We start from the raw sequence: 14,759 nt of genomic DNA, 5'->3' as shown, positions 1-14,759 counted from the left end.
TTCGGGCTGCAGTGAACTGCGGCGCTCCTGCATCACAAATCCCTCCAATCTGAAGTTCCATTCGCTGATCGCACTGGTAGCAGGAATTGCCAATATCTTTTTCGGAAGCATAGGAAGCTTCAAAATAATACGGAACAACATCTATATTTTGTTCTTGATTCCGGCTTCGCACCTGGCCTGGCCCGCCCGATGAAAAACAAAGTAGCCCGAGCGCGGCCCTCACCCCAGATGAGAAGACGTCGGCCTACCCAAGGTCGGCCCGCGTGCTTAGAGGGCTGGGGCTTTAGGGCTACCCGGAGCCCGTGCATACCTCTACAAGCTACTGTTAATTCTACCTTTAAAAATGTACACATTATCATATAGTAAATTACATAGTCTGGTCAGGAACATCTCAAGTGTGTCTACTTTCTACACGTGTGGCATGTTATGTAAGTCTGCGTATACATAAGTTGTTCTTAAATCTGAAATTTATGAGACGTCACCCCACACAGTAAAATTACATTGTGGTTATAGAAAACAGAAAAATAGCAAAAAATATTGTGCAACGTTTTACTCTAAGGCAGTGGTTATTCTGAATGGTAGACTGTAAGCGCCGGAGCTAAGGATAGTTACCTTCTCGAGGCATTTAATTTTAGTGCACCATCATTTATGGTCCACTGTCGTGGTTATACTTTACACTGGAAGATCGCATGCGGTTTAAATTGCAGCAGCACGTGAGACACGAGCGTGGGCAGTACACAGTACAATAAATAATACCAGCACTAAGAGACCTTAACTGAGTATTGAGGCGATGGATTGAAAAAGAAAGGGTGGAGTTCTGAAGTTACGCCAGCTAAAGTGTCGTAAAAAGGGATTCCAACAAGACCTCGAGGACTCTCTTAAATCCTTTACCGAAGCTAAAGTTCTGCACAACTTTCATCTCGAAAGAAGGAAGGCAGGTAGCCAACTGGGCACCATAGCCTATTCGTCGTCATGCCGCAATAAAGCACTCGTATATTTCGCAGCTCAACAGGAATATATTAGAGGCAGCCCCGCCACGGTGGTCTAGTGGTTATGGCGCACGACTGCTGACCCGAAGGTCGCGGGATCGAATCCCGGCCGCGGCGGCTGCATTTTCGATGGAGGCGAAAATGTTTGAGGCCAGTGTACTTAGATTTAGGTGCACGTTAAAGAACCCCAGGTGGTCAAAATTTCCGGAGCCCTCCACTACGGCGTCTCTCATAATCATATCGTGGTTTTGGGACGTTAAACCCCAGATATTATATATTACAGGCACTAAACACCATGAGAGGCAGTTTACTGCAAAGGAGTGCGAGCAGTGTTCGAAATTATATGTGCTGCTTCTCGAACTGCGTCTTGAACACCCTCAAAACTTTCATCCATGCAACCCTAAAAAAGAATGTGATAGAGCTTGGCCGTTTTGAATAAAAGAAAACATTGCAGGAAGATTATGAGGGAAAGATGTGGGAAAATAAGGCAAGTGTAACACTGAAATATAGTAGATCACAAAATCAATAAAACATTGCCTCCAGAAATACGACTTGTGATATACACAACTTTTTTATAGTACATTTCAGCACAACGGGAAAGCAAGCACGTGTGAAAGGAGTAAGCAGCGGAAGCTCGAGCGCTGAACCTCAGCTGTTTGTTCTTATTGAACAGCAATGAGAGTAGAACACAAGTGCATGCTTGCCGCAGTATCTGCAGAAGCTTCAGGGTAATGATATTCAAGACCTGGATTTCGTTTCCAAGAAGATAAACAGAACTTCAAGAAATACAGCATGCTCCTATTTATGAACGTTAAAGCCTTGAACAACTCACGTGCTAACGAGTCCCTACTTCTGCCGCTTATCTTAAACTTACGCGGCACTTAGATGGCTATGCAAAGCGCAGGTGAGTGCGCAGTACATTGATTCTGTATTGATCATTCATGCTCCCCTTCTTGGAAAGCACCCTGTTTGCCTACGTAGGCGAAGCTTGCTTTGTGTCTATAGGCAGTCATTAGTCATTTTCCTTAAATTTATCGTTTACGCGCGATTGAATATGTGCTCATAAGTGCAAAGCGTTTACCGATACCTTTCAACACAGAGATGACCAAGAAATTACGCGAGATATAGTATACGAGCTCAAGTATAATTTACGTTTCCCTGGTTGTTTCTGCTAATTCTGTATTACTAGAGCGCCCTACTTTCTTCTAGAACTTGTTTATTCATACCACCTCTGTGATTTGTTCTAGAAACGCATAGGTTCGCACCTCATTACAGACCTGTCTCGAGATAACAAATTGCATCCTCCTGGTTTCAGAACAGGAACGATTATATATACGTACACTAAGGCACCCACAGCAACTTGATCACTACTGCGCGGCTTTTTTTTTTCACTGGAACCGTACAGAAGTGCAACACACTTATAAAGATCAGCATTAATATAGTAAGTACATCAGGGAATTCATTTGCGCAACTTGCATTGCTTTTTCTGAGTAAGTAAGGAAACAGCCATGCTTCGCCCAGACGTAGAGGAAATGGAAACTGTAGTTTATCACGTAGATCGATGAAGGGCGCGCCAGTTTCTGCCGGTTGCATACAGCGCCGCAAGCCTGACGGCGACCTGTTGACTTGTGGTTTTGTTGCAGCACGGGACTACTCGTTCTTTTGTCCCAGAAATGGCGTGACGTTTTCCCCGCGTGTGCCCTCGGTTTGTGCTTATGGTGAAATATAGATTTGCCGCATGGAAACTACAAGTTAGAGTTGCTTTATACGTGGTTTCGTAGGTCAGAAGGCTTCTTTTCTGTTTTTAGTTAGCATGCTCGACCGCGACGTGGCTAAAGTTAGTTACAGGGTGCTCGCTCACAGGAAGTAGCCATTGCTGGCATGGCAATACGCTTGTGGCTGTGGTCATTCGGTAGCTGAGGAAACAAAGGGAAAAATAGATTAGACGCCTTTCTGACGGTCCGGGCTTTTGCAGTAATTTTGTGTAGCTCCAGGAGAACTTGCGTTTGACCAAGCTCGGCTGCATTCATTATGACAGAAGCAAGCGCACTGGCATTCCTGATGTGGACACGAAAATAGTATGGTATTAGGCGGGTGCTCCAACTTGAAATATAATTTTAGAATATGATTAGGGAAATAAAAGTGCATGAGCAGCGTTGCATCCGAAGAAGTTGTGTGGTCTACGAGTGACTGTTGCTACTTTATTCAGCGTCACATCGCTGTGCTGTGTTGGTAGTTAAGTTTAACCCTCCACCCCCCTCCTTTGGCACCTTTATGCAAAGCAGAGGCACATCACTGCTACGTGGAACAGTACTGCGTTGCAGTACTAGGGTTGCCTGTAAAGCACGCAGCACCAAAAAATTCCGGCAGATACCACGCATTGTGGGAATCGATGTCATGCGAAGCAGTCAGCGAGTAGCCTTGCCGCATATTTATTTATTTTTTTGAGCCAAGCATTACGAGCTGGATGGACGTATTTGTTTATATTCAATAGTTGTGGGCATATCAAGGGCTTACTAGGTAGAATTCACTGACGCCTAAATAATAGCGCATGATCTGATGCAAGGTCACTACACACGTTAAAAAACACACGTCTGCTTTGTCGAAACGAAATGCACAGTAAGGTGCGATGAGGTGCTTAGTCTGAGCAGCTGTGGTCGGCGTGTTCCTCCAGGCTCAACCAAGTCTAGTTATAGCTTGCTGTGTCATAGGAGTAGATATGTAATGCTGCCCCGCCACGTTGGTCTAGTGGTGATGGCGCTCGGCTGCTCACCTGAAGGTCGCGGGATCGAATCCCGGACGCGGCGGCTGCATTTTTGATGGAGTCTAAAATGTTTGAGCACCGTGTACTTAAATTTAGGTTCACGTTATAGAGCCCCAGGTGGTCGAAATTTGCGGGGCCCTCCACTACGGCGTCCCTCATGATCATATCGTGGCTTTGGGACTTTGAACACCAGATATTAACAATGATGAAAAGAAGACAACTTTTAAGGGCTCGTTTTTTCCTTGTTAGACACAATAATAATGAGAACTAACAGACAATAATGCTAACGAAAGTATGGAGGATATTATTCGTAGTACTTATGATATAAAAGTGAAAAAGTAAAGTAGACGAAAACATTACTTGCCGCTGGCAGGGACCGAATCTCGGTCCCTGCCGGCACCGAGTCATCTTTTCGTCTAGTTTATTTTCTTCACATTTATATCGCCGCCATGGCTGCGATCGGGGCTGACTAACACACCTAGGTTTAAATGCACATACATGCCCCAGAAAGTGGACGGGAGGATGACCGCCGCCGTAGCTCAGTGGTAGAGCATCGGACGCGTTATTCGAAGGTCACAGGGTCGGTGCCTGCCGGCGCCGAGTAATCTTTTCGTCCACTTTACTTTCCTCACATTTATATCATGATTACTACAAATAATATCCCCTATAATTTTCTTGGAAATATTGTCTGTTAGTTCTCATATATATTACTAATGTTTCTTACGTTGTTATCAAAGCGCTTAGCCAGCACTGGAACCATACTTGATGTTGCACCGAGATGACTGCTGTTTACGGATTTATGTGCGAAGTACCTTAGGGTCTCGGCTTCTCGGCGTGTCATGTCATCGTCACATCGGCGTGTCATGTCGTAGTCACGGTTCATCATAACGCGTATGTGGCACAAAAATGGGATAAATCTCACTACTGGCCACTGGTCCATACTATGCTTATTATGAGTTAAAGGTTTGTCGTTACTGCCTAAAACATTATGTTTGGCTTAGCAGCAGTGTCAAAATCCCTGATGAAATTTACCAAGGCATTCAAGTTTCATATATATAACCAGAGACACAAACGTGGATGTCTACGGTAAAGTCATCTATTTGAAACTCCACTTCTTGAAACATAACTGCAAAGTGATGGTGCGTTACTCGCCACGTACCGGTCCACTAAAAATGAAAAATGCAATAGGTATCCCAACAAATAGCCGACGACGTTAGGGGAGCTGAGACACCCTTCCCTACATGCCCGGTTTCAGGCGTGACACCACTAGTGCCTGATCAAAGAAATCTCTCTCAAAACAATGTGGCGAATTACCTCGGTAAGGGTGTTCTTCTTTTTCATCATCACCATCGTCATCGTAATCTTCTTCTTCGTCGGTCTCTCATTGCGTATCCGCACGACGGACCGAATCCGTATTTTCCGCCGCGTACGGCGCATCACGTGACCCCGGATTTGTGCCACGGATTTGTGCCACGCGTCACGGATTTGTGCCATCCGTGCCGCGTCCGCGGACGTCGCGGACGGAAAATGCCAAGCTCTTTTTCGCATTCGGATTCGCGCGGAATAACACAACAGATTTAGCCGAGGGTGCCATTATAAATCTGGCAACAAGCGCTGCTTTTTTTTCTTTTTCTCGTATGGTTTCGTAAATTTAGCCGATGAAGATTTGTTTTATTATTGCCAGATATCTATCTATTCAAGACCTTGCAGGCGTTTTCCAACACACAACGTATTGCCTGCTCTAAAAGCGAGGCTCTCCAAGTCTGCGCATAGGTTAAACTGAACAGTCTCGGACGCAACAAATAGGAGCAATGTTTCGAGTAGAAATGCACAGACGTGCAACACTTGCTCGAAGCAAGGTACCATAGCGTGACCTGCAGCCTTGTTTCCACTGATATGGCTCGCCCCATCACGGGGTCCTCTCATTCTATGCGAGGTCCCACGAGCGACAGCAAATGAACAAACTGCTCTCTTGACACTCGCAGCAGCCTCCTGTATTCTTCGGTGTCGCTAACCAAAAGCTCACCGTACAGTTGGTGTTGTATACCCAGACGCTTGTTAGCGATATAGTCCTTTTCCCAACAAGATCTTTTTGCAGGAAAGAAGAGCGCTTCACCGTCTAATTCTGATAATGCAACAGCCATTGCAACTAATCGTCGCTTTCTTTCGAACTCCATCTTCAACTTAAAAGAAACTCTGCGCCATAGATAGAAACATAAAAACCTTCAATACCTTTGCTAGCGATGAATGTGTTTTCGACTTTCAGACTGCTCGCGCCATATGGAGAAAAAAGGAACAAGCAAGCATTCGCACATTATTAGGACCTCTAAGATTTGGTAGCTATCGCAGATCACCGAGCTCATGTTCTGCCAATAGAGGTACTCGCTAAGCCTACAGCTCTCAGAAAACGAATACGGCGCGTGGAAACAGTACCGAATTGTCATGAATACGTTGCCGGCGAAGCTTGAGGACACAAACCTAAAGCCGACACAATCGTCAGTTTGTGACTAACAGCCCACGCAATGCGCGACGAAGAGCTTAAAGATTCGAAGCGGGCAGCTCTTGCTTCAGACAGTGCCGCCATGTTTTAAATGCGAAGTATTTCTTAGCGAACCTCTGGCACTTTGAGCGTTTCTATCTACGTATCTATCTATATATCTATCTATCCAGCCGCCTACGTCTGGGTGCTCTCATGATCGCCTCCTTAACTTGGTGTAGACCAAAATTTGCATGGGAGGGTAAGAGCATTTGACGAATATGGTTGCTGGTTCAGGACATGAATAACATTAAAATCCTGTCGCGTACGTCGTCAAAACCTTTCCACTAGACACGTGTGGCACATACCCGTTTACCACGGGCCGCGGGGTACGGGTATGCGCCACAGGTGATTGACAGTTTTTATCTACCCAGGAACAGCGAGGACAGACATTGGTAACTTAAATGCTAGATCGTTAAGGAAAACCAACATCGGCAGCGTTGACTCAACGAATGGAAAGGATGAAAATTAGGATCTCAGCCGGAATCGAACCCAAGCATTCTGCGTGGCAATCAGATATTCTACCACTGAGCCACGCCAGGTCTATAAACTGGTTTGGAAAAACAGCATACGCAGGCGTTATATCGGTGCAACGTCAATTGTGGTTGTGGTGCTGGCTGTCTAATTTTAAAAGAACGCAATAAACACTAGGTGATAATCCTACGATGTGTACTCCTACGATGCAGGCGTCATATCTGATTAACGTCTGTAGTTCCAGTGTTGGCTCCGCTTTTATAGCAGTCTAATAAAGATTACATTTGTATTCCTATGATTGAGCAAGATCTATTGAAGCATTCCTCGATCACAGAGGAATACATTAACGAAAGTTACATATGATATCCACATCACCGCACCGTAAAGTGCACTTCGTCCGCCAGAACGACGCAGTCTCCTCTTCATTTCTTACGAGGCTGGGCGATGGCCTCATGCTGACCGAGGATGATGCCAGATTGATTGACAGCCGCTTTGTGGATTAGGCTACGTAGGCCACATACTCCCAGGTAGCCTACGAATACGACAAACACCAGCCACTGATGTTGGTCTGCGTAGCACTATCCAGGCCTACCAGCTTCGACGGCCTATACCTCACCAACGCGAAGGGTGGCTTCAGGTTCCGACATGTCGCCGGCTCTGTCGACAGACAATTTGTCGACGAATTGACCGAGGCATCCACGAATTCCAACAGCTCTACTATACCACACACTTCACTACACATGGACCCCTCGTCACCACGATCACGACCGGATACTATAACAAGTCATGACCAGCTGCTGGTGCTCACTGATCACGGTGGTGACGCCCTTGTTCAAGAACTGTCAAGAACTTCTTCCACACATACATGGTTCGTGAAACGTGCGTGCGTTCTCGGGACACGTATAAGCACTACATATCACCTTAACGCTTCTGGTGTTGGTAATACCCACGTTGCCATTGGCAGCGTTACCCAACCGTAAACAACTGGTTATATAACACATATGCGGCTCTTCAGCATATATATGTGTGCGTATAAAATTTATACAAATCTTTAGCGTCATTTTGTAACGTGTCACTAAGTAAAAAAGGTTACGCCACAGTCACCTACCCGCCGCATGCTTCGCATAACATCGACTCCCACGGTACGTGGGATCTGTCGATTTTTTTTTTTTTTTGCTGCGGCGCGTCCGTCTACTCGCTTCGTCCGTCGTCTGGATGTGCTTTCCATCCGGACGGGCGGCGGGACGATCGTCCGCGGAATAGATTTCCGCGGGGAAGTACGTCGTGTGGATACACGCTTAGCAGTAATTTTGCTGTGGTAAACACCGGCGCACACTGCATGTTTTGTCTCCGAAGGCTTCACGTTAGTGGAGCTGAAGCACCCTTCCCTACAAGCTTCGCCCCTCCCCAATTTTGTTTGCCGCAGCAGTTTCAAATACCACTGTGGCTCTGTGGTAGGGTACTTGACTGCCACGTCGATTTCCTGGTTTCGATTCCGGCTGGAACCATGGCTTCTATTCTTTGCGCATATCGAGGTTTTCTGCGACAGGGGCTACCCGCCGCGGTGGTCTGGTGGTTATGGTGCTCGATTGCTGAGCAGCAGGTCGCGGGATCAAATCCCGGCCGCGGCGGCCGCATTTTCGATTGAGGTGAAAATGCTTGAGGCCCGTGTACTTCGATTTAGGTCCACGTTAAAGAACACCAGATGGTCAAAATTTCTGCATCCCTCCACTACGGCGTCTCTCATAATCGAACCGTGGTTTTGGGACATTAAACTCCAACAAGTATTATATATTATTATTATTATGCGACACTGGCTCCTTAGCGCTATCGCGTGAACATTTGCAAACTTTGTTCTTGCCGTTGCTGGGTTGATATTGACTGTAAGTCATGTGTGGCGAATACCTGGATTCCATGGACGTGGTAGGTGGGTATACGCTGCACGTGACGTGACTGACGGAAAGGGTTTCATGACGCACGCGACAAGCATGTTATAATATTCTCTTCATGATCCGTTAATCGTCTTCGCCATAGACTAATGTCCTCCTGTACTATTATTGCGATAGCAATTATATGGACAGCCTCGGCTGGTCTTTGTCCGTCCCCGTCGCCGTCATTCACCGTATATGTATAAGTATGTATATATATATGTGAAAGTCCCAAAGAAAAATAATTAAGAAAAATGCTTCCGAAGCGCGGAATCGAACCAGGGACCTCTCGCTCCGCAGCCTGTGGCGCTAGCCACTACGCCACGAAACGCCGATCCTCCAGGGAGCTAACGGCGAACGTTATATACACACCCTTTACCGCTGGCCGGACTCGGAGACGGCAGGCACTTATGGGCGTTTCTTCTTTGCCAGCGAGATGGTGCGAGGAGCGCAACGAAGGTCTTTCGCTCGCTGCAGCGGCCGCGTTTGCGAAAGGAGCGTGCTGTTCAAACAGAAATAAGTAACAACTGCGACATTTAGTTCGCGCTCGTCCTGTGTGTACCTGTTCATTCGTTTCGTGCGTCCTGCTTCATGTTTTAGCAGTGCGCTTCAAGTATCGAGATGTGACGCATGATAGTTCGCGCTCGTCCTGCGTGCGTTCTTTTCGTGAGTCCTTTGGGCTCGAGCGGCACGCTGGCAATTTCGAGCTGCTTTTCGTTGTTCGCGTTAAGATTCCAATCTGTTGCTATCGCATTCATTGCTTCGCCGGTGCGGCGAAACTGTGACTTTCTTTTTTGTCGATACCAAGTCAAGCAGGCCAACACGGGAGTGCCCATACCTGGGCGGCTAGATAGATAGATAGATAGATAGATAGATAGATAGATAGATAGATAGATAGATAGATAGATAGATAGATAGATAGATAGATAGATAGATAGATAGATAGATAGATAGATAGATAGATAGATAGATAGATAGATAGAAACAGTGTCTATACACAACAAAAATGCTTCGCAGTTAATAGCATTCTTATGAGGAGTAAATATCATTGTATTACAACTTCTGACCGTACGACACAGTGCTCGTGTAGTGCTGCCTGTAAAGCGTGCACTACCGCAACAAGAGCCATTGTGCGGTGGAGACCAGAAAATATTGATACACGAAACTTTTGTGACATTACTAGTGCTGCCTGTAAAGCATGCACCACCACAATAAGACTCCTCATGCGGCGGAGGTTGCACTGTAGCACACACAAAACATTTCGTCGTAGTAGTAGTGCTGCCTCTGAAGCGTGCATCTCTACGGTAGGGCTCTTTATGCGGCGGAAGCTGCATTTATATGCGGTACGAAACAGGTAATCGCCGAACGCGTGCTGCCTGTAAAGCGTGCACCACCATACTAGCTCCTTTATACGGTAGAGACCCCATTTTTATTACAGACCACACAAACCAGACTAATCAAATCAAATAATGACAAGTTACACGCCAACTGTGGAAGTTATCACATCCATCCCACGGTTATGATGTTTGGGCTACCATGTAAATAACTTTTCTTAAAATTGAAAGTTGGTCGAGTTCGTTACTAAGCATGGGGAAATTTCAGCGCGCACAAAACACAAGGACATATTGTAAGAAACAAAAGTATTTGTTCTCTACACTGTGTCCTTGACTTTTGTGCGAGCTGAAATTTCAACGTGAATCGATAGCCTCCCTACCACAGCGAGAATAGTTGCAATCTCCGTACACGTCACGTAAAGGTATGCACGATAGCACAAACAAACAGGTGGTGATACCTAAAGAAAGGTTCCAGGTTTATATAAACTAAGTGATATTGCGACGCAGGTTATCTGCTTGTCGGAAGATGTCATGGATGTAAGTATTCTTCATTATTACGTCTATCTCGAAACGGTCTTCATGGAGTTGCTGCCACGTGGTTTTGTGGGAGGAAGACCAGAATGATTCTTTGCTCCTTTCGGGGCAAGCGGTATTTTGCTGAGGAAGCCCGATAACTGTATGAAATGCAGCGTGTGCACCAGGCTACAAATCAAGGCGTGGGGCTGGTGCACCCATGCATCGAGAATCCAATGCCCGGGTTTTCGCGCAACGGCGATCAGGTTTATCTTTATATTTACTGTAAACCACGACGAGCGAGGGAAAGGAAGTACTAACGTGTTTTGCGACGTTTTAGACAAGAGAGGCGCTGATGTATTGGAGGTTGGAGATTAACATTGTTTGCTCCTAGCGTAGCCAACGAGGCTCTATTGTGAAGCAGAAAGAAAACAACACAGTCGCTCTCACGTGAGACAAGATTAAGGTCAGGGCAACCCTGACGAATATCCGCGTAAGTGGAATGCAAGTGCAGTTGCCCTGCAAGCCCGATAAGTGAACACCTGAACTGCATAAAACAGCAAGTGTTCAGATAAATAGGAAATAAATAGGAAATAGGAGATAGGAAATAAATATGAGTGCTATAAAAATTCATGCTGTGTATTTTGTTGGCGCATGTTATGGCGCATACTTATGTTCGCCTAAATAGTCACAATATTCTTGCTATCATGATTCGGTGATAGCAACGTTCCTTTTTTTCCTATGCGAGGAACATAAAAATCAAACAAATATTACGTTAAAGTATAGGAAACGGCAGAAAAAGAAAACGACATAAGCCCTCGAATGATGAAGCGTCACAACGAGAAGAGTAAAGGCTCGTAATGATAGTCAAAGTCTCTACTATTGCGGAGGCGTGAACCATATATGAACGCATATACGTGCTTGCCAAATGACAGATAACTTCCAGCCACCGCACTTATATCTTTGACTCAAGGTTTGAAACATTCTCTTTTTTTGTTCTCTTTAGCATTGCCTTGCACATGCGACGTGGAAACATGGTCTACTCCGCATGGTGGACTCTCTGCTGTATTTTTTTTTCTCTCCGTTGTTCATTTCCGGCACCAGCAGTTGCGGTAATAGCTTCCGTTCATTTCCGCCTTCAGCAATGCGTGCAACTGACATTTTGAGCTAGGGTGATAGGAGGGGAGGGCGCCGGATCATTTCTAAGTGGCTAGTTTTCCGTCCACAATCGAACGGCGCCGCCTCGGGCCTCAAACTTCTTTCCGTTTGTCGTTCAAAACGCGCACCAATGGCACCAACGACGGTCGCAAGGCTGGTCGCTCTTGCCCACCACTGCCGTTACGCGTGGGCCGAAATGGCGAGAGCGTCACGCACACGCCGCTATCACAACGCTGTTTTTCGACTATTGGAACCGGAATAGCCGCACAAGCCTCATAATGTCGCAACTCCCAGAATGGGCGCCAGCTCTTTCTGATGCCGCGACCTCTAGATGTTCTTTCTTCGCCGTTTTGCTTTTATATTTTGTTATTTTGAAACTGGCAAAGACGTACTTTGAAAGTCAAGACAGCCGTTTACGCTCATGTAGCTGCATAGATATTCAAAAGAGTACTCTTATCTGTAAGAGCCTGTGCACATCACTTTACTAGACCATCTTTTTGTGTGAGTGAGTGAATAAACTTTATTACGAGATCCTGCATGTTTGAGGCCTTGTTTATTTGTCGCTGCGTGTGTGAGCTTTGTGCCGTCACCTTCGTAATCTAGATGGAATAAAAAGCGTTAGTCCACTTCTTTCACTTATTGTTAATGTCGTTTCCTTGCTCGATATACCGCATGGAGAGCTCGGAACAGCGTTTCTTGATGGCGATTCATTGAATCAATGGTAGAATAATGCGCTTTCTAGGTGGCAACATTCCTAAGTTGAAACTCCTGTAGATATGATGATGATGATGATGATGATGCAAACTTTATTGGGGTCCAGAGCAGACGCAGGGGAGACCCCGCGCCACCCGGCTAGTCCCACTTTATTCTTTATGTATTCATTGTTGCACTGAAACTCCCTACTTTCGCGATCTCAAAAATAGAAGCACTTTGAAGGAATCTAGCATTTTGTAATAAAGACTTTCTAGCGTTACGTAAGAAATTTGTATATTTCAGATGATAACTGATTTTCCTACAGATCGTCATTCTTTATGTTACACATGACTCCGAAAATATAAGTAGGTCATCAGGGTTGACCAAATGTGGAGCGCAGGATTTTTTTTATACTTGGTGCATATACAATAAACTACAATAGCTAATACTGTTCCTATGGGTACCAGTGAGTGGTGCCTTTTGTCAGCGCTTGAGTTTATTTGCTACTAGCCTTGAAATCGCCAATCCAAGAAGGCACGTCTGTGGTTGCCAGGCTCATTTAGTTTAGAACTAGTTCTTACTTAACACATCGAATCTTCTATTCTCGCTTATTTACATGCTGTCATTTTCGCGAATGCAGTAGTAATAGTTCTATGTTTGTTGACCTTTTTTTTTCGTACCGAACAAGAGAGCAAAAGAAATCCCCGAAGCGTAATTTTCTCGGTTTCGTTACATATATAATATATTTTTAAGTGTTGAATTGTTGTTGTTAATATTGCATTACCGATATATTTCTGCTAACTATTACGTCGCAGAAGCGTGGAATAGAAACACAGACTCGAGACGGGGTGTTAACTTTTTACCTACACTCTGCTACACGAACTATATTGAAAAATATCTGCTTCTGATAGTAATATCTTAGAAATCGGTGAGTTACGATATAACGCGATAGACTAGAGCATACCGGAGGGTTTTTGGTAAAAGCGTCCTGCCACTGATATACTCTGTGAAAAGAGGTAGTTGCCAGAGAGTACAGCTTAGCACCAGGATGGATTGCCAGTTTGGCGCCGCGACTCCCAGTACAAATTTTGGCTCGCAAGGCGACGGCTAGAGTTTTCTGTTACGCATAAAGCTCATCGAATGTTAGGGAGCCCTTCTACCCGCCTGAGCCTCATATATCAATTTAGGGCATACTTCTTGGGCATTGAGCGTACTTCATCTTGTTACTTATCCTCCTGACAATTGCGCGCAGTCCGGGAATTACTTTCTGCCAGATAACTTTAATTCCCAAAACGACCGTACTCGCACTCGTTACTCGTTTCAATACCTGTTTGCGTGCTAAGAGCAAGCATGCTAGTGTCTCATTTAACGTTCTCTAGCATGGAGATGTCTTCGCGTGCTTCGCCATAGCTTCAGCAGCAATAATGAAGAGAAGTTTTTCCGAGCTGTTTACCAAATGTGCCAAGGCACTCTCCGAGGCAATCCATGGCGCGCTTCTCTGCGCATCTTCTCCCACCGTCTCTGCGATGGCTTTGTCGGCGCCGGCAATGTTAGAGCACTGTAATTAAAGAGAATTGCGGGCCTCACGTCGCTGTACGCGTGAGTGGAAGCGGAAGTGGTTTCAATTTCTCCCATTTTGTGGTCGTTGGACGAGATGTTCTAGGAGGAACTTTCCAAGCTTGACTTTACAGGTGTGTGGTCGCTGCAGGATCAATGATGTGAGAAGCTTCCACTTGCTGCTACCGTGGGCTGTGCTCCACAGAAAAGAAAAGCTGATGACTGTTTCTTCTTTCTTTCTTTCTTTCTTTCTTTCTTTCTTTCTTTCTTTCTTTCTTTCTTTCTTTCTTTCTTTCTTTCTTTCTTTCTTTCTTTCTTTCTTTCTTTCTTTCTTTATTCTGTCTGTCTCTCGTTCTTTCTTTCTTTCGTTCTTTCCTGTTTCTTTGTTTCCATCTTTATTTCCTTTTTCATTTCATTTTTCTTTCATTCTGTCTTTCCTTCCTTCTTCCTTTGGGTTTTTTTTTTTCTTTCTTTCTTTCCTTCTCTCTTTCTTTCACTCTTTCTTCCCTTATTTTTTTCTGATTGTCTTTGTTTCTTTTTTCTTGCTGTCTCTCTGCCTTTCTTTCTCTCTTTCTTTTCTCTTTCTTTCTGTCTTTCTCTCTTTTTCATATTTCTGTCCTTCTTCATTTTATTCTCTCTTTTCTTTCCTTCCTTGTTTCTTCCTTTCTTTTTTCTTTCTTTCTTTTTGTTCCTTTCTTTCTTCCTTTCTTTGTTTTCTTCTCTCTTTCCTTCTTTGCTGTTTTTCTGTTTCTTTCTTGTTGTGTTTCTTTTCTTCTTCCTTTCTTTCTTTCTTTCTTTTTCTTTCTTTCCTTC

At 45.0% G+C, this 14,759-nt stretch overlaps 1 long non-coding RNA gene across 1 annotated transcript in view; it reads left to right on the top strand.

Annotated features, from left to right (window-relative positions):
• The first annotated feature begins 1,037 nt into the window (after positions 1-1,037).
• Positions 1,038-14,759, top strand: part of LOC125758732 (uncharacterized) — a 31,330-nt gene continuing 17,608 nt past the window's right edge. Inside the window, exon 1 of the long non-coding RNA XR_007416363.1 lies at positions 1,038-1,078. This is a non-coding gene — a long non-coding RNA (uncharacterized LOC125758732). The remainder of the gene's footprint in view (positions 1,079-14,759) is intronic.

The sequence above is a fragment of the Rhipicephalus sanguineus genome, chromosome 5, assembly GCF_013339695.2.
Source record: "Rhipicephalus sanguineus isolate Rsan-2018 chromosome 5, BIME_Rsan_1.4, whole genome shotgun sequence".
Lineage (NCBI taxonomy): Eukaryota > Metazoa > Arthropoda > Arachnida > Ixodida > Ixodidae > Rhipicephalus > Rhipicephalus sanguineus.
This window is presented reverse-complemented; position numbering and strand designations above follow the sequence as displayed.